The sequence below is a fragment of the Lathyrus oleraceus genome, chromosome 2, assembly GCF_024323335.1.
Source record: "Lathyrus oleraceus cultivar Zhongwan6 chromosome 2, CAAS_Psat_ZW6_1.0, whole genome shotgun sequence".
Taxonomy (NCBI): Eukaryota; Viridiplantae; Streptophyta; class Magnoliopsida; order Fabales; family Fabaceae; genus Lathyrus; species Lathyrus oleraceus.
This window is the reverse complement of record NC_066580.1, coordinates 120,852,329-120,869,872: the sequence shown is the minus strand read 5'-3', so window position 1 is coordinate 120,869,872 and position 17,544 is coordinate 120,852,329.

Here is a 17,544-nt window from a genome sequence, read left to right as displayed (position 1 = left end):
CAATCTTCCAAAAATCATATCATCATCATCTTTGATCCAAATTTCATGGAAATTTTTGCACTATGCTCTCTTTGATCTCTACTTTTTTATCATGATTTTTTCTGATTTTTCGGATGAGTGAATTTTAAATGGTATTAGGGTTTTGTTCATGTATGCATATTTGATACCTTTTGCCAAAACCATTGTGAAATTGTGAGGATGTATCCAATGACCCTGAATTTTTTTGTGCTCAATCTACACTCATTCATGTTTGTTTTAATGTAGAGTTCTTGAATTTATCATATGTGGTTTGTGAGATATGAATTTTGGAAGTAGGGTGTGACAATTTGTGTCACACCAATGATATGCAATTTCATGATTTTTGTTGACATGCTTCCTGACTCCCAATTAATGTGAAATTTTGCATGAACCTTCTCTTATGTGTCTAGTCGACTTGTGATTTTTCCTGGAATTAATTATGCCATTTCCTAATTGTTTGAGATTTTATCCCCTGTTTGACCAAAATGTTGACTTGTGTGATACATCTTTGCATTTCATTTGGGAAATTCTCATACATTATTGGATGATCATGAAATTTTACATGTGCATACTAGACATCTTGAGCTTTGCATTGGTGTTGATCCCATTCATTTCTCATCTGTTTTCATTTAGTTATGATTTTTTGAAGTTGATACATGTATGTTTGACTTCTTTGTGCATGCTTGAAATTGTTTTGACTTTCTTATTTTTATTTACCATCTTCCCATTATCCAAATGAGCTGAAATTTCATATGCATGCTATGTTATGGATTGTGATTGAGCATGAATTATTTGGTGATTTTTGGAATTGACTATGTTTGGTTTTGAGCTAAGTCTTTCTGTTGACTTCATTGAGCATATTCAAATTTGCTTTGACTTCATGATTTTCATTGACTGCCTTCCACTTGTCCAATTGTGATGAAATTTTACATGCTTACCATGCTAAGTGTTAGGATTGATCATGAATTATTTGGAGATTTTTGAAAATGTTTGAGTTGACTTTTGATGCAAGTCTTGCTGTTGACTTCTATAAGCCCTCATTTGCCATGCTTTGACTTCTTTTGTCTATAAAATGATGATGATGCATGATATGAATTTGGGACCAATTGAGTTTGCTTCTTAAATGTTTGAACTTGATTTTGGTTGACTATCCCTTGCTGTTTTGACTTTCTCATCTCATTTTGACCCTAGGCTTGTCCTAGTGGTCCTGTTGCTTATGTTTGAGCTCATTGTTTCAGGTTAAGCACAAATGCTTCAAAGAGAACAATCCAATTTGTTTGAGCTTGATTGTTTATCATGTGCTAACCTCTTTGTTTTATAGGTTGCTTGGCTCATAAGCCTTGTGCCTTGTGCTTTGCACATTTGTCTATCTGTTTGACTGTTGACTTCTGTTTCCTTTTGCTTTGACTGTTGAACTGTGTACTGATTTGTTTGACTATTTCAGGTACCATTAGTTGCTTAGTTCTTTGAACTTGCTTTGCTTTGCTATTTAGCAATTTGCTTTGAGGTAATCCCTCTTTCTTCATGTAGTCTGGAAGACCTGGCCTGTTACTTGGCCAGGCAACTGTCTGAAGTCCTCCTTAAGAGGCAATGCTTGTGTGTGTTTACTTTTGTCCCAAGCAGGAAAAGTCCTTCAAATAAGGCAATTGGTAGATCAAAGGGATAAGCAACCTATCCCCTACTATTCTGTGAGTCTTCTCCTTGCTCCCATTACATGGTTGTAGCATTGAGATCCAAACCCAAGATCAATCGAGTCAATAATATGTGGAGAGAGTTCCTACTTTCTGAACTCCCACACTTTCTGATATTCAATTGCTCTCCCTGATCAGGGATAAGAGCAATGAGGCACACCCCTCATATCCTTTCATCTGCTTCACCTTAGCCCCTCAATGGCAAGGTTAAGAGCACCTATGACCCTATTCCAGTTGGCTTCAATGCCTAACCCTTTTGTATGAGCCTCCTTGTTTGGTTATAGTGTGTGCTGAATGCTTTCATTGATTGATTGTTTATCTTATATGCACATGCTTGCTTGTATGCTTCATGCATTTATCATCATCATTAATTGCTCATCAATACATAATCATCTCATTTGTCTTTGTGACATTATCATTGTTGTTTGCCCATTGAGGACAACTGTAAGACCATTCATTGGCCATTGCTCCTATGATATGGAAGTGAGTATAAGACCATCACATTGGCCACTCATCTCTTTGCTTGATGCATTTGATTGTATGTGAGGTTGCAATTGTAAGTCCCTGTAAGTTGGCATTTGCTTTCCTATGATCACATGTTGCTTTGTTTGTTTGTATGAGAGGATACAACTGTAAGTCCCTGCAAGTTGGCATTTGTATTCCTAGGACCATACTGTGGAGGTTAGAGTAAGCCCAGATAAATTGGCATCTGACATCCATGTTTTGCTTCTGTTTGTTTATGTGAGGATGCAATTGTAAGTCCCTGTAAGTTGGCATTTGTTCTCCTGTGATCATAAGTTAGTTTGTTTGTTTATATGTGAGGTTGCAATTGTAAGTCCCTGTAAGTTGGCATTTGCTTTCCTATGATCATGTGTTGCTTTTGTTCTTGTATGTGAGGATCCATTGTAAGTCCCTGTAATGTGGCATTGGTTTTCCTATGAGCATATGTGGAGTTAACCTAAGTCCAGATAGATTGGCAGTTGACTTCCATATTTCATCTTTGTTTTCTTTTGGGGAGATTAGTGTAAGTCCATTGAGTGGCATCTGATATCCATTTCTGTTTCAGGAGACTGGTGTAAATCCATCTATTGGTATCCGGTATCCACCTTTTATTTCTTTGTTTGAGGAGATTAGTGTAAGACCATTGAGTGGCATCTGATATCCAGTTTTATCTTAGGAGATTGGTATAAGCCCAGTGATTGGCATCCGATATCCGCTTTTGTTGACTTTCTTGTTTGTTTGTTGTTATCCATTGTTATTCCAAAGGACACACTTGAATCATCTCTATATGATCTCAAGAAGTGAACCCTTCTAAGAAGTTTTACAATTCATCCCCATCCATTCATCCTCATTATGTCCTAAACCTTTTCACACTTTGATTTCAAACTTGACATAGATATTGTGCAAACACCTTCATGTTTTCAAATTAAAAACCTGGACCCAAGTCCTTGACTTTTTTCAAACTTCATTTCATAACACTTCTTTTGAATCAATCTTAATCATACTTTGACTCCATTTTCATAATCACAATCAATTAACTTCACTCATTCACTTGTTTTGGCTTTGTCCATTGTTAATCTTTTCATGCATTAGCCATAGGTTTCAATTATCATTGTGGTTGATGTAAATCTTGCCTGTCCTTAGTGAGTCGACAGTAAGACTTCCGTACTGAAAACAGGGCTAACCCCTCTAGTACGTCGAAGCTATCCTCGCATGGTGGATGGTGTTTTTGGTCGAGTGTTCTCCCATTGATAATGAAAAGCCTCAGTGCTTGTGTTTAAAACTGAATCCACCAACTTTTTGGAAATCTTTTAGCCGAACTACGGCGTTTTGATCCTTACCTTTGATGGAAGGTACGTAGGCAGCGGGTTCATCCGTTCAAACCCAATAATAAATTGCACATTCTTTTCTCATCATCCCAATCATGTTTGCACAATCTTTATGTCATAACAAATAACAATTTTATACAACAAGTGTGAAAAGGGCTCCCTAGGAGTACCTAGGACGTAGTGGGTGCCTAACACCTTCCCATTGCGTAATTTACCCCTTACCCAGACTCTCTGATCTTTTTATTAGTTTTCTACGTGTAAAACTTCTTAGGCTTTTGTTCGCTTTTTAGCCAGTCCCTTTGGATAAATAAAAGTGCGGTGGCGACTCGAAATTTCATTGTATGCTTTGCTTATGATTTAATCGATAAATCATATAGCGACGAATACACCGCTACACTGACCAAGGACACAACCCATTGATTCTTCAAGAACAGTCAGATACATAATCAATGGTCTCCCTTCAACAGGCGAAGACAGAATCAGAGGTTCAGATAAATACTCTTTAATGTTGTCAAAAGCTTTTTGGCAGTCCTCAGTCCAATCATGAGACTGGTCTCTCCGGAGGAGCTTGAATATCGGCGCACATGTGGCAGTCATGTGGGATATGAATCTGGAAATGTAATTCAAGCGGCCAAGAAAACCTCGGACTTGCTTCTCAGTTTTGGGCGCAGGCATCTCTTGTAGGATGATTAGTTTTTCTGTTTCAGTAATTTTCTCAGGCTAAAATCCAGGAAACTAACAACTGAACTACATGTAATGAACCTAACAAATAGCCTATTTGTTAGCACCCTAATAAGTGGAAATTAGATTAACTTGTTCAACCTTTATTTTAGGAAATACAAGTATAAGGCCAGCAAACTGGATTAATGTAACAGATCATGTCCAAATCACTATTGAGACATCTTGCTGATAACTGTGTAGGAAAAATACAAAAGTTAGAGCTATGGTTGCTCTCTACTGAGTCTTTCTACCAAATGCACAGAACTAGGTGTTCCTCCATTCTAGGGTGACATAGAAGCAGTTGTCGTGACATCTGTGTACATGTGTATATTAGTACATGGTTTAAATTGTATAACTATCTTGCTGTATTAGTGACAATGTTGGATCAGATGTCATGACTTGGAGTAGAACATCTGAATTCTGACTATGCCAGAATTTCAAATGGTATTAGAGCAGGCATCCTGTTCTGTTTCTGGATGAGATCCATGGGTGATACTTTCTGGTATCTTGCAAGGAGTTATGTTAGTACTGATGTTGGAACCTGTGGAAGGTTATGTGGTTTCCCTGAATGGTCCCTGGAAGTAGGTGGATGGACTATTCATAACGGGAATTGTGTGTACCTGTCTCCGGAGGTTGGCAATTGGTCCTTGTGTGGGACAGCTGTACTAGTATTGAATCATATTCAAACTTGGTATGTTCTTGGAGGCTGATCTGGTGAAGTGTGTGTTCATAGGTTGAGTTGTATTATGAATTCCGCAGCATAATACCTGGAAAAACTCAAACTCTGATGCAGTTTCCCCTCATATGGATGAAAGGCTGTTGTATTCAAGATTTCATCATAATCTACTGAGGATGTCAAAGATACTTGAGTCTCCTCAAGTCCACTCATCATGGTAAGAATCATCTGATCACTGATTCTTTTACTCACTTGGGTAGTGCATATGAAGACCTTGAAGACTTTCAAGGAGGGTTTGTTCCAAGCAGGTGGAACTAATGTTTTATGTGATGTTAGAACATGTTGTTCAACAAGTATGCACCTACTGGTTGAAGAGCATATGGTTTTAGGCGTCAAACAAAGAGATACCTTTGTTTGGAACCTACTCCTGACCTGGAAGAGGAGACATCTGTGTGTGCTGAAGTGACAAGGGTATGGTCAACTGTGTGTGTGCTCAAGAAGGTCATTTTTAGAAGTCTGATCTCTAGAAGTGGAGCTGGTTGAGATGTGACATTGTGCAACTTCCTGCTGTTTGTCCTATTCCTGTAGATTGATCAGGGCTGGATAGCTGTTCTCTGGAGTACTATGTTGTGTGGGAAGACAAGCCCTCTGGATGTTAGAAGTCAATAATGGGGTAACCTGATTGCTATTTCATTTAAGAGGATTGGAACCATGAATCTTGTTATTCAAACACCACGATCAGAAGTGGCAGTTCTTTCAAGGAGTGAGAATATGAAGATTCAGAGGCTGGTTGAGGTTGTATGCTCTGGCAATGCATATCTACTATTGACTGGTGTTGTTTTTTTCACTAGTAATTGTGGTCAGCTGGAGTCTGATTGGTGTGATTGGAGTATGTATAGGTATAACTCATAGAGTTAGTGCCACTGGTAGGGATGGTGTATGTCATGTTGAGACATTTGTGTACAATGCATGGATATTGGTGTGGAGTTTCCATGCTTGTTAATTTGAGGGGGAGCTTTGATTAACCTCCTCACGTTTGGTCAGCCTAGGGTCTGGTTAGGTGTTGACATGTGTCACATGGGTTCTGGTTGTTGTGTGACACATTTGCAAGGAAGGATTCATCTCTCTCTTTCCTAAGGGTGAATCTAATATGGAAAGATTCTCAAAACTATTGAGGTCTGTAAGACCCCAATTTTGGGCCCTAAGATCCCTCATGGCCCATATCATATCATATCATGGCCTCAAGGATCATTGCATGCCTTAGTCCCCTCCTAGTGGGTAGATTGCCTTGTGGGTTGATTCTTGATCACCAAGCATACTTTGCAATTTGTATATCTTTGCTTTTCATTTGATTACTAACCAAAAGTACAAAAATATTGTCAGTCTAACCTTGTTGCTTGCAGTTGAAGCAGTCATCAGCAATTAGGTCAAAATCAGTCAACAGTCAGTCATTGCAATGGATGGTGGCCATTCTTGCAGAATTTGGGCACCATGATCCATAATCAAAAGTTCATACATCTTGGGACATCATTTGAAGTCAAGTTCTCAAGGAATTAGGGTTTGGAATTCATCAGAAGAGGTCCAGTCATTCAAAACCCTAGAAAAGTCAAACTTGGTCAACAGTGGATTTAATCAGTGATTTGATGGATAGAATTGATTTGAAGGAGCTCATTCATGCTTGTACAAGCCTCATCTATCATGTCAAACCTCATCATGGAAGAAAATCAAGTCAAACAGAAAATTTCCCAAAATAGCAAGTGGACCTGTAATTTCAACTGCCAAAAATGGAAACTTCTTGATCCTCAACTTACATCATGATACAAGCTTCAAATGAATTTTTGCCCAACATGAAAGTTGAAGATCTTGTTCTCCCATTTTCAAAAAGTCCAAGAACATCAAAATCCCATGTGTGGTTGCCAAGATATGATCAATTCAATTTCAAAAATTTGTGAACTTCAAAGAGCCATATCTCTCAAACCATAAGGCCAAATTTGGTGGGGTTTTTTCCTACAAACCACATTCTTCCTCCTCTTTCCAAAAATATAAATTTCATTCATCAAAACCTTGCCAATCAAAATGGCATTTTTGGACCTATTTCATTTAAAAATCAAGTTTGACCAAACTTTGACTTTTTGATTCTTTGACTTTTTCTCAATTTGGCCAATTGGGAAATGTTTAGAATCATTTTAGAAACTTTCTCCAAGCCTTAAATCATGTTCATACCACCATTATATCACCATTTTGGACCAAAATGCAAATTTGGCAATTCTTGCAAATGGCTTCACATAAGCAAAACAAACTTGGCAATTGATGTACAGACCCAAAACAGCATAAGTAATGATCATTGGCAGCTGGTTTCAAGGCTCATTCGACCAGCACATACACCTCCATTTTCCACATTTTCCAAATTAGCAAGAATGCAATTACTTCATTTTGAACAACACAAGTTAGCCAATTGACAAACAACAAACAGCAGAAGAAAAAGGTCTGTTTACAGCCTGTTTTCCAAGCCCACTCGAGCAGCATACACCCTCCATATCCACTTTGGTACACAATTAGCAAAATGGCAAATGATTCATTTTAAACCAAACCAGTTTAGCACTTGTTAAGCAGATGTTAAACAGAAATATAAAAGCAACTTTTCTGACATTTGCCAACCCTAGACAGCCTCCATTCACAGAAAAAAACTCATTCTCTCTCAATTCCATTCTTTTTGCATTTTCGAAAATCTTCCAAAATTCCCAAAGGATCACGAGCTGGCTTGGGTGTTTCATCAACTGAACAGCATTGTGGGTCTATTTCAACCACTGCTTCACATCTGTAAAGCTCCATTTTCCCAGCTGCTATTTCAATACTCAACAATGGCCAAATTCGATTGGAGCATGTTCAAGGGTTGCTAAGCTCAAAGTCTCCACCAATCATCATTTAGAGGCATGCTTTGCATCTGTTTCAAGCACTAAGGGCCAGAAAACACTTAAAACTCCAGCTGCCCTGCAACATTGGTCAGTTTTCGATCTATCTTTTTTCCTAAACTATGCCATGTGTTAAATAGGTTTTGGTTTGTTGGTTGCTTTAAACTTTGTCTCATGTAAAATAGTTGAGTATATTGTTAGAAATCTGGAAATGAAAAATAATGCTCAAATGTGTTTTGGCTCGATGTGGTTTGTTTAAACTGATTTAATGAAATCTATTGCTGAAATATTGATGTACATGGCTTGATGTTTCAATTGGTGTGTCCCATTCTCATTTCTGGAAATTTTTCGATTTGAGTTTGTTAAAGATGATGAAGATCATACTGTGTTTAAACTTTTGCTCTGCCCAGAATTTTCTCATGATCTTGTTTGGTTTGTTGTTAGTTAATGCTGCATAATGATGATGTTTCGTGGCCATGCTTATCTGTTGATGTTATTGTTCATGTTTTAATGATTACATGATGATGAAGTTGAATGATGAAATGCCCTGCTGCTGTTTTGAAACCCCATGAACATTGCCCAGAAAATCCATGAGAATTATGTTGTATGCTGTTGTCTGGTTGTTGTATGAACATATGCCATGCCATGATTAATTGTTGATGCTGGTTGATGTTTTTGTTCATGATGTTGATTGCTTGAAGAACCATGCTGTGCTAAAACCCTAGGGTTTTTCTTAAACCCAGAAAATTCATCCATTGGCCCGTGTACTGTTGCATTGGGCAACAGCCAATCACAACATTTCGTTGTGTGAATCAAAACGCAGAGTTTTGGATTAGTGAGCGCAATATTACACTAATGCCACGGTTGACTTTGCTTTGACTCCATCTTGCCATGCTATCTTGTTCATACTTCATCCAATTATTCATCAAACTTCAACAATTCATTTTTCATTCATTATTCATCCAAAAATCATGAAATTTTTTGCATAATCTTCACATGGATGTCTAGTATTTGATTATGATTTTTAATTAATTTTTGGTTGGCTGAATTTTAAATGGTATGAGTTTTCTTGACATGTATGCCAAATTGATACCTCTTGCCATTTCTTTTGTGAAATAATGATGATGCATCCTTTGGTCCTGAAATTTTTTGTGGAGAAACTAGACTCACTCATCTTCATTTTGGTATAGAGATTGTGCATTTATCATTTGTGGTTTGCTAGTTATGAATTTTTGAACTAGGGTGTGACAATTTGTGTCACACCAATGATGTGCATTTTCTTGATTTTTGTTCACATGTCTCCTGGCTTCCAAATAATGTGAAATTTTGCATGAATGATCTCTTATATGTCTAGTTTGTGTATGAATTTTCCTGGAATTAATGATGCTGTTTTCCATTTATTTGAGAATTTTCTTCCATGCTTAGTCATTTGTTGACTTTTTGTGCTACACATTGCCATATCCTTTGTGAAATTCTCAAATCATATTGTATGACCATGAAATTTCATATGTGATAACTAGACACCTTGAGCTTTGCATTGGTGTTAATCTCATTCATTTCTCTTATGTTTTCAATTTGATATGATTTTTTGAAGTTGACCCATGTTTGTTGACTTTCATTGTGCTTACTTGAGATTATGTTGACTTCTTGATTTTAATTGACTGCCTTCCTCTCATCCAAATGCCATGAAATTTTACATGTCTACCATGCTAGATGTTAGGATTGAGTGTGATTTATTTCATGATTTTTGAGATTTTTTGAGTTGACTTTTGAAAGAGGTCTTGCTGTTGACCTATTTGTGCTCTTTCTTGCCATGCTTTGCATTTTTTTGCATATGAAATGACAATGATGCATGATTTGATTATGAATCCAATTGAGATTGCTTATTAAATGTTTGAACATGAATTGGGTTGACTTTCCTTTGCTGTTTGACTTTTTCTTTCACCTTTGACCCTAGGCTAGTCCTAGTGGTCTTTTGAGCTTACAATTGAGCTATTGTTTCAGGTTAAGCCCCAATGCCTCAAAGACCATTCAAATTTGTTTGAGTTGAATTATATATTGTGCTAACCTTTGTTTTGTAGGTGTGACTCACATACTTGAGTCTTTGTGCCTTGCACAATTGGTCCCTCTGTGGTTGACTATTGGTTCATTTTCTTTTGGTTTTGATTGTTGACTTGTTTACTAATGAGTTTGACTTTTTCAGGTACACTTTAGTTGCTTTAGTTGCTTGCTTTGCTTTTTAGCATTTGCTTTGAGGTATAAACCTTTCTTCTTCATGTAGTCTGGAGACCCGGTCTGTTATTTGACCGGGCAAACTGTCTGAAGTCCTCCTTAAGAGGCAATGCCTGTGTGTGTTTAATTTTGTCCCAAGCAGGAAAAGTCCTTCAAGTAAGGCAATTGGTGGAAGGTAGGGATAAGTAATCTATCCCCCACTATTCAGTGTGTCCTCTCTTTGCTCCCATTACATGGTTGAAGCATTGAGACAAATACCCAAGATCTAATCGAGTCAATAATGTGGAGAGAGTTCCTACTTTCTGAACTCCCACACTTTCTTTGATGCTCTCTCTGATCTGAGATAGAAGCAATGAGGCACACCCCTCATCTCCTTTTCATCTGCTTCACCTTAGCCTCTCAATGGCAAGGTTAAGAGCGACCGTTACCTATTACAGTGGACTTTCAAAGTCAAACCCTCTTGTGTGAGCCCCCTTGTTTTGGCTATAGAGTGTGCTGTTTGATATTCATTGATTGATTGATTGCTTCATATGCAATTGTTTGCTTGTATGTTATGCACTCATCATCATTAATTGCTCATCAATGCATAATCATCTCGTTTGTCTTTGTGACATTATCATTGTTGTTTTCCCATTGAGGACAATTGTAAGACCATTCATTGGCCATTGCTCCTAGGATATGGAAGTGAGTATAAGACCATCATCTTGGCCACTCATCTTATCTTTGCCTGATACCTTTATTTGATTGTATGTGAGGAAGCAACTGTAAGTCCCCGCAAGTTGGCATTTGCTTTCCTATGATCACATGTTGTTTTGTTTGTTTGTATCTGAGGATACAACTGTAAGTCCCTGCAAGTTGGCATTTGTTTTCCTAGGATCATACTGTGTATGTTAGAGTAAGCCCAGACAGATTGGCATCTGACATCCATGTTTTGCTCCTGTTTTGTTTATGTGAGGTTGCAATTATAAGTCCCAGCAAGTTGGCATTTGCATTCCTGTGATCATTTGTTGCTTTTGTTCTTGTATGTGAGGAAGCAACTGTAAGTCCCTGCAATGTGGCATTGGTTTTCCTATGAGCATACTGTGGAGTTAACCTAAGTCCAGACAGATTGGCAGTTAACTTCCATTTCTCATCTTTGTTTTTCTTTTGAGGAGATTAGTGTAAGTCCATTGAGTGGCATCTGATATCCATTTCTGTTTTAGGAGACTGGTGTAAATCCATCTATTGGTATCCGGTATCCGCTTTTTATTTCTTTGCCTGTGGAGATTAGTGTAAGACCATTGAGTGGCCTCTGATATCCCATTCTGTTTTAGGAGATTGGTATAAGCCCAGTGATTGGCATCCGGTATCCGCCTTTCTTTGCTTTGTTTGTTTATTATTATCCATTGCTATTCCAAAGGACACACTTGAATCATCTGCTATATGATTTCAAGAAGTGAACCTTCTAAGAAGTTTTACTTTCCATCCTCATTCATTCATCATTCATTATGTCCTAGACCTTTTCACACTTTACTTTTCAAACTTGACATAGATATTGTGCAAACATCTTCATGTTTTCTAACTAAAAACCTGGACTCAAGTCCTTGACTTTTTCAAACTCTTTTCATAATACTTCTTTTGAATCAATCTTAATCATACTTTGACTCTCATTTTCATAATCACAATCAATTAACTTCACCCATTCACTTGTTTGGCTCTGTCCATTGTTAATCTTTTCACATTAGCCATAGGTTTCAATTATCATTGTGGTTGATGTAAATCTTGCCTATCCTTAGTGAGTCGACAGTAAGACTTCCGTACTGAAAACAGGGCTAACCCCTCTAGTACGTCGAAGCTATCCTCGCATGGTGGATGTTGTTTTTGGTCGAGTGTTCTCCCATTGATAATGAAAAGCCTCAGTGCTTGTGTTTAAAACTGAATCCACCAACTTTTTGGAAATCTTTTAGCCGAACTACGGCGTTTTGATCCTTACCTTTGATGGAAGGTACGTAGGCAGCGGGTTCATCCGTTCGAACACAAAAATAATTAACACAATAACCCAATAACACAAAAATAATAAACTTGTACATTTTTTTCTCATCATCCCAATCATGTTTGCACAATACTTATGTCATAACAAATAACAACTTAGTACAACAAGTGTGAAAAGGGCTCCCTAGGAGTACCTAGGACGTAGTGGGTGCCTAACACCTTCCCATTGCGTAATTTACCCCTTACCCAGACTCTCTGATCTTTTTATTAGTTTTCTACGTGTAAAACTTCTTAGGCTTTTGTTCGCTTTTTAGCCAATCCTTTGGATAAATAAAAGTGCGGTGGCGACACGAAAATTCATTGTATACCTTGCTTATGATTTAATCGATAGATCATATAGCGACGAATACACCGCTACAGAAAAGTGGCGACTCTGCTGGGGAGAGCTACAGAAAAGTGGCGACTCCACTGGGGATATCTCACCTGAATCCCTGGTGGTATTGCCTACTTTTCACCCTTGTTGTGCTATATTGTTATCTATTATATGACATATTTTTGTACAATTTGGGATCACTGTATTGATTGTAATGTGTGAATTGCTTGATATACATTTGCTGTTTGCTTTGGTGATCTGTGAGATGAGTTCTATACCCGAACTCGAGTGCTCTCTAGGATAGGAGAATGGCATAGTCTTGTCGACTGGTGTGGAGTAGTCCTTAGCCAGTTGACTTGCGAGTCCATTCACTTGGTGGAGGTCATGTTGAACTAATAATGTCACACAAGTTATTTGTGGTTAGGCATTATTCTTTCAATCATGTTCCGCAGAAGCCAAGGACCTTAGTTTACCAAACCCATCTTGGCCTATTTTTAGGAACGTAGTGCGGAGGTCGTTCAGATGTCAGTTCTGATACGATTGTTACGCGATACTACACTCATAAGAGTTTCTCTTGAGAATATTCTTGGAATACGAGTATTCGTTCCTCCGATAATATTCGAAAGATGGAACGATGATTATGGGAACCTCTGATAGAACATGTCTGGCAGGTTTAAACCCTAGTACACTCCCCTTGGGTGGTTCTTAACCGAGACTCCATGCTCGTGACTCTCAACAAACCCGTGATTCGTGGTTGAGTCGTTCAAACATTGTTAATATCAATGGATCCCGGATCAGGTGTAAAACCTAAATCCACCAAAGCGGCTGGTTGATATTAAGAATGTTAGAGCCGGTTCATGTACCGTTAATATCAATGGAACTTGGGTGTCGATAAGGTAAAAACCTAAATCCACCAAAATGGATGATTGATATTAAGGATACATAGAGCTTTCCCACGACCTTTGTTTGGTGTGCTTTGCTTGATCCTTGAGTGTGATTGTTGCATTCATACACTCATGCATTCATCTGCATTCATATCATCAGGAAAAAAGAAAATTTTCAAGGAACTCAAAGGAGTTTATTTGCAAAAAATTTCAAAACATGAAAAAACCGGGAAATTTTTTTCACATCAAATGCTTAAATATTTCAAAGTTTGCAAATAAAACCCTCGGGTTCCTTTGATATAAAAACAAGCATATGCATAAACACTTCATGCATCATTTGCATAAGCAGGTGTTTTGTTCCGGTCTCCCGTCTTGTGGTCTGACCCTGCGATCTTCATCTATTTTGAAGACGCACTTTGCCGGTATTATACCAGAGCCGACTCTGCCAGACTGATGGATCATCCTGAGAGAGAGCTGTGAACTCAGAAAGATATTTGCCAGACTAAGCACTGTTGATGGATTTATTCCTGGTTAACCAATCCCGGGCTGGCATTGGCTGATGTTCTGGGGCACTTAATGAGCAAGGTTTGTTCACGAGTGGAGGATTCATCCATGACGATCAGCCCGAAGAAGAAGTTGTTGCTATTCATTGAAGATGATGTAGAAGATTTGAACAATTTCATCATTCCTGGTGGTGTCTGCCACAATTGGGTCGCTGTGGATGTTCCTACGGTCATTCATAAATCAGCGTGATTTGTTCACTTTGTTCAAAACCCTTCTCCCATGCCAAAAGGAGAAGTGATGACATTGTTGGCAGCATTTAATACAATGATGTTTTCATTCAATTAATGCATTGTTAAACATTTGTTTTTCCATTTGTTTTCACTTTTTGCTTTCTGCATGAAATCAGTGATCACAAAAAACCCTGAAAAACAAAAACAGCTTTTTCATCTGCATAAATGATTTGCTTGTTTAAATGTCAAAAGCTTTTCATTATCCAGAATCATTATGCAGGGATTTCTAAACCCATTGAACATAATGATCCAATGCCATCTCCCAAATTTGAATTCCTTGTATCTGAGGCAGAGGAAGATGATGTTGAAGGGGATTCCTGACGAGATTACCCGCCTTCTTGAGCACCAGAGAAGCTCATTCAGCTGTATCATGAGAATCAGCAAAACAGTCAAACTGGGGAATAAAAAAAAAAGAAATAAAAAAAAAAGAAAAGAGAAGAGGGTAAAAAAAAAAAAGATAAAAAAATCAAAAACCAGGAAAAAAAATTTTCCAAAAAAAAAAAAAAAAAAAATTTCCGAAAGAAAGGAAAAAGAAAAATTATACCCTCAGGTCCCTAGTTGACTGATGCTGAATGGATTCAGAGTCGTTACGACCAACTGAATTTGATTGAAGAAAAGCGGTTGACTGCCATGTGCCATGGTCAGTTATATCAGCAAAGAATGAAGAAAGCATTCGACAAGAAGGTCAAGCCTCGTGTGTTCCGAGAAGGTGACCTCGTGCTCAAGAAAGTTTTGTCTTTCGCGCCCGATTCCAGGGGCAAGTGGACTCCAAACTACGAGGGTCCATATGTTGTTAAGAGAGCCTTTTCAGGCGGAGCTTTGATGCTTACAACAATGGATGGGGAGGATTTCACTCGTCCTGTGAATTCAGATGCAGTTAAGAGATACTTTGCCTAAAAAAAAAGTATATGCAAATGAAAAAAGAATGAAAAAACAGAATAGCTCGCTAAGTTGAAAACCCGAAAGGGCGGCTTAGGCAAAAATGAGCGTCTCGGTGGAGGACCCGCAAGGGTAGTCCAGGCAAAAATTAGAGACTTGAAAAAAAAGAAATATATTTGCATCCCGCTAGATTGAGTACATCACTCTGGGGCAATCTAGGCAAAAATTAGGGATTTGGCAAGTAACTGCATCCTGACAAGACTTTCTGGTTCACAGTCGTCATTTCGTCAGAAGATTCTCGATTCGTCGTCAACTGAAGCTTCGGATACATCGAGATTCAAATTGGTAGAGAAAGGATCATTATGTTCAATGTAGCCCTCTTCCAATATACATCACTGATTTCAAATTTGTACAGATCTATGGAGTCTTGCCATTTGCAGACTACCATTCTATCAAATCAATTTGAGCTTTTATCCAATTATTTGCACTCTTATTTGTTTCAATTCAACAAATGTTTTGCATGTTTTAAATTGATAAAATGTCATTGTTTTAAACAAATCAAATTTTTCAAAATTTGTTTTATACAAAGTGAACATTCACAAGATTGAAAGGATACTCAAGAATATCTCAGTGCTTTCCCGAGGGTGGCATGATTCCTAACAGGTAAGACATTTGTTCATATTCCTGGTTTGGTAGTATCTTCTTTCTTCAGACCTTTGTTGGGGTTGTTCCTCAAACAAAGTTGTTGTTGGGACTATTCCCCAGTACAGTCGCAAGTGATTTGTTGTTGAAGACTTTGCTTTCTCCAGCAGCAATTTTCCCCCAGCATGGGTGTTTTTCTTGTAGAAGTTTCGGCGGTTGATGGTTTGTCACCTTGGTGCCCCGTCACTTTCTCCAGTGGGTCATATCCCCAGACTTTATTTGTCTCCTCAGCACAGTCATGAGTATAATTGATTGATTGATACTCCCCTCGGAGTCGCGAGTAGAGCTGTTATTAATATCCCCACCAGGGTTGCAAGTGGAGTTGTTACCGCTTTTCCCCATGCAGTGTGCCAGCAGGAACTGTCTGTTTCCTCAGCATGATTGCTTTCTTTTTTGAAGATTCGGTAAGTTAGTGGTTTGATACCCGGTACTTTACCTTTTCCCCGGCGAAGTCGTCTGTGGAATTGTTGCTATCTCTCCATCAGAGTTTTTCTCTTCAGCAGAGCAGGATTTATTTTCCTATTCAGTGTTTGTTTGGGTTGACATCCCAGTATATTTCAACCATCTTTTCCTCAGCATAGTCTGCAGAATGTTTGTTGTGGCAGCTTCGCCTTTTGAATACTCCTTCAATCCCCGGTATGGTGGGATGATGGCTTTTGCCTCCAGTGAACGGATTGATTTCCCGACTGTTTGTGATCCTCAGTAGAGTGGCTTATATTGCAGAATCTACTTGTTGTGATCAGTTTGTTATGTGTATTCTCCCCAAGTGGAGTGGTTCGTTGCAGAATCTATTTGTTGTATCTGTCCTCCCTCAGTGGTTTGTTCCCCAAGAGAGTAGCCGACAGTTTTCCCCAGTAGAGTTGCGTATGCAGTTAGATTCTATTTGGATGATATCATTCTCCCTCAGTGGGTTGTTCCCCAGTGGAGTTATGTGGAGTTGCTTCTACAGCAGTTTGTGCCTGTGCAACGCACTTTTTGTTTCTCAGTTGACACTGGGATCCCCTGCAGATACTTTGGGACTTCTCTTGTTCCCTTACAGATTCGTCTTGGTGGCTGTTTTGCCTGTTGAGACTTTCTGTACCCTGATTGGGCTGTATCCCTGATTCTTTTGCTTCTGCTTCCCAGCAGTACTCGCAGATCTTTGCTTTATAGCATGTAGATCTCCGCAGATTGGCTCTCCAGCTGGTTGTTCCCCTGGAAGTATAATACCGGACGTTTGGTTCCTGAACCTGTTGTGTTAGAATTGTCTGTTTTGTCAGCATTCATCAAACATAAATCACGCATATTCATGCATATTCATAAAACATTCAGATATTCATGTCGCATTTCTTGCCATATATCTTTTGTTTGTCGTGTCTCCTGCTTTTGGGTGATATAGATCTCTTTACAGATCTCCCCAAGCAGATGTCGGGTGTTAAATCTCTCCATATAGAGTCAACCCCATAAGCAGAAAATATTGTCTTTCCTTCTGCAGTTCCCCACTGAGATATATCCTCGTGGATGACGGTTTCTTCCGTTTCCTCCCAACACATGTATTGGGATGGATTTTCCTATTTGAGTTACATCCTCATTAGGACGTGTCTTGATTCAGTCTGTCTTTTCGGATCGTTCCCGAATTGACTATTTGTCAGATGTCTTGTGTTTCCCAGTGGGTTGTTCCCCAGCGGAATGTCTTTGGGCCTCTACCCTCATAACCGGTAGTTGTAAGTCCTACTTTTCCTGGCTTTCTTGACAGAATTTGTGGTTATACACCTTTTATTCTCCAGCCAGAGTTTTTTTTGGTTTTCTACCTCATCCCGGTAGTTGTAAATCCTATTTTCCTGCTCTTCAGCAGTTTGTGGTTTGTTATAAACCCTATTTTTG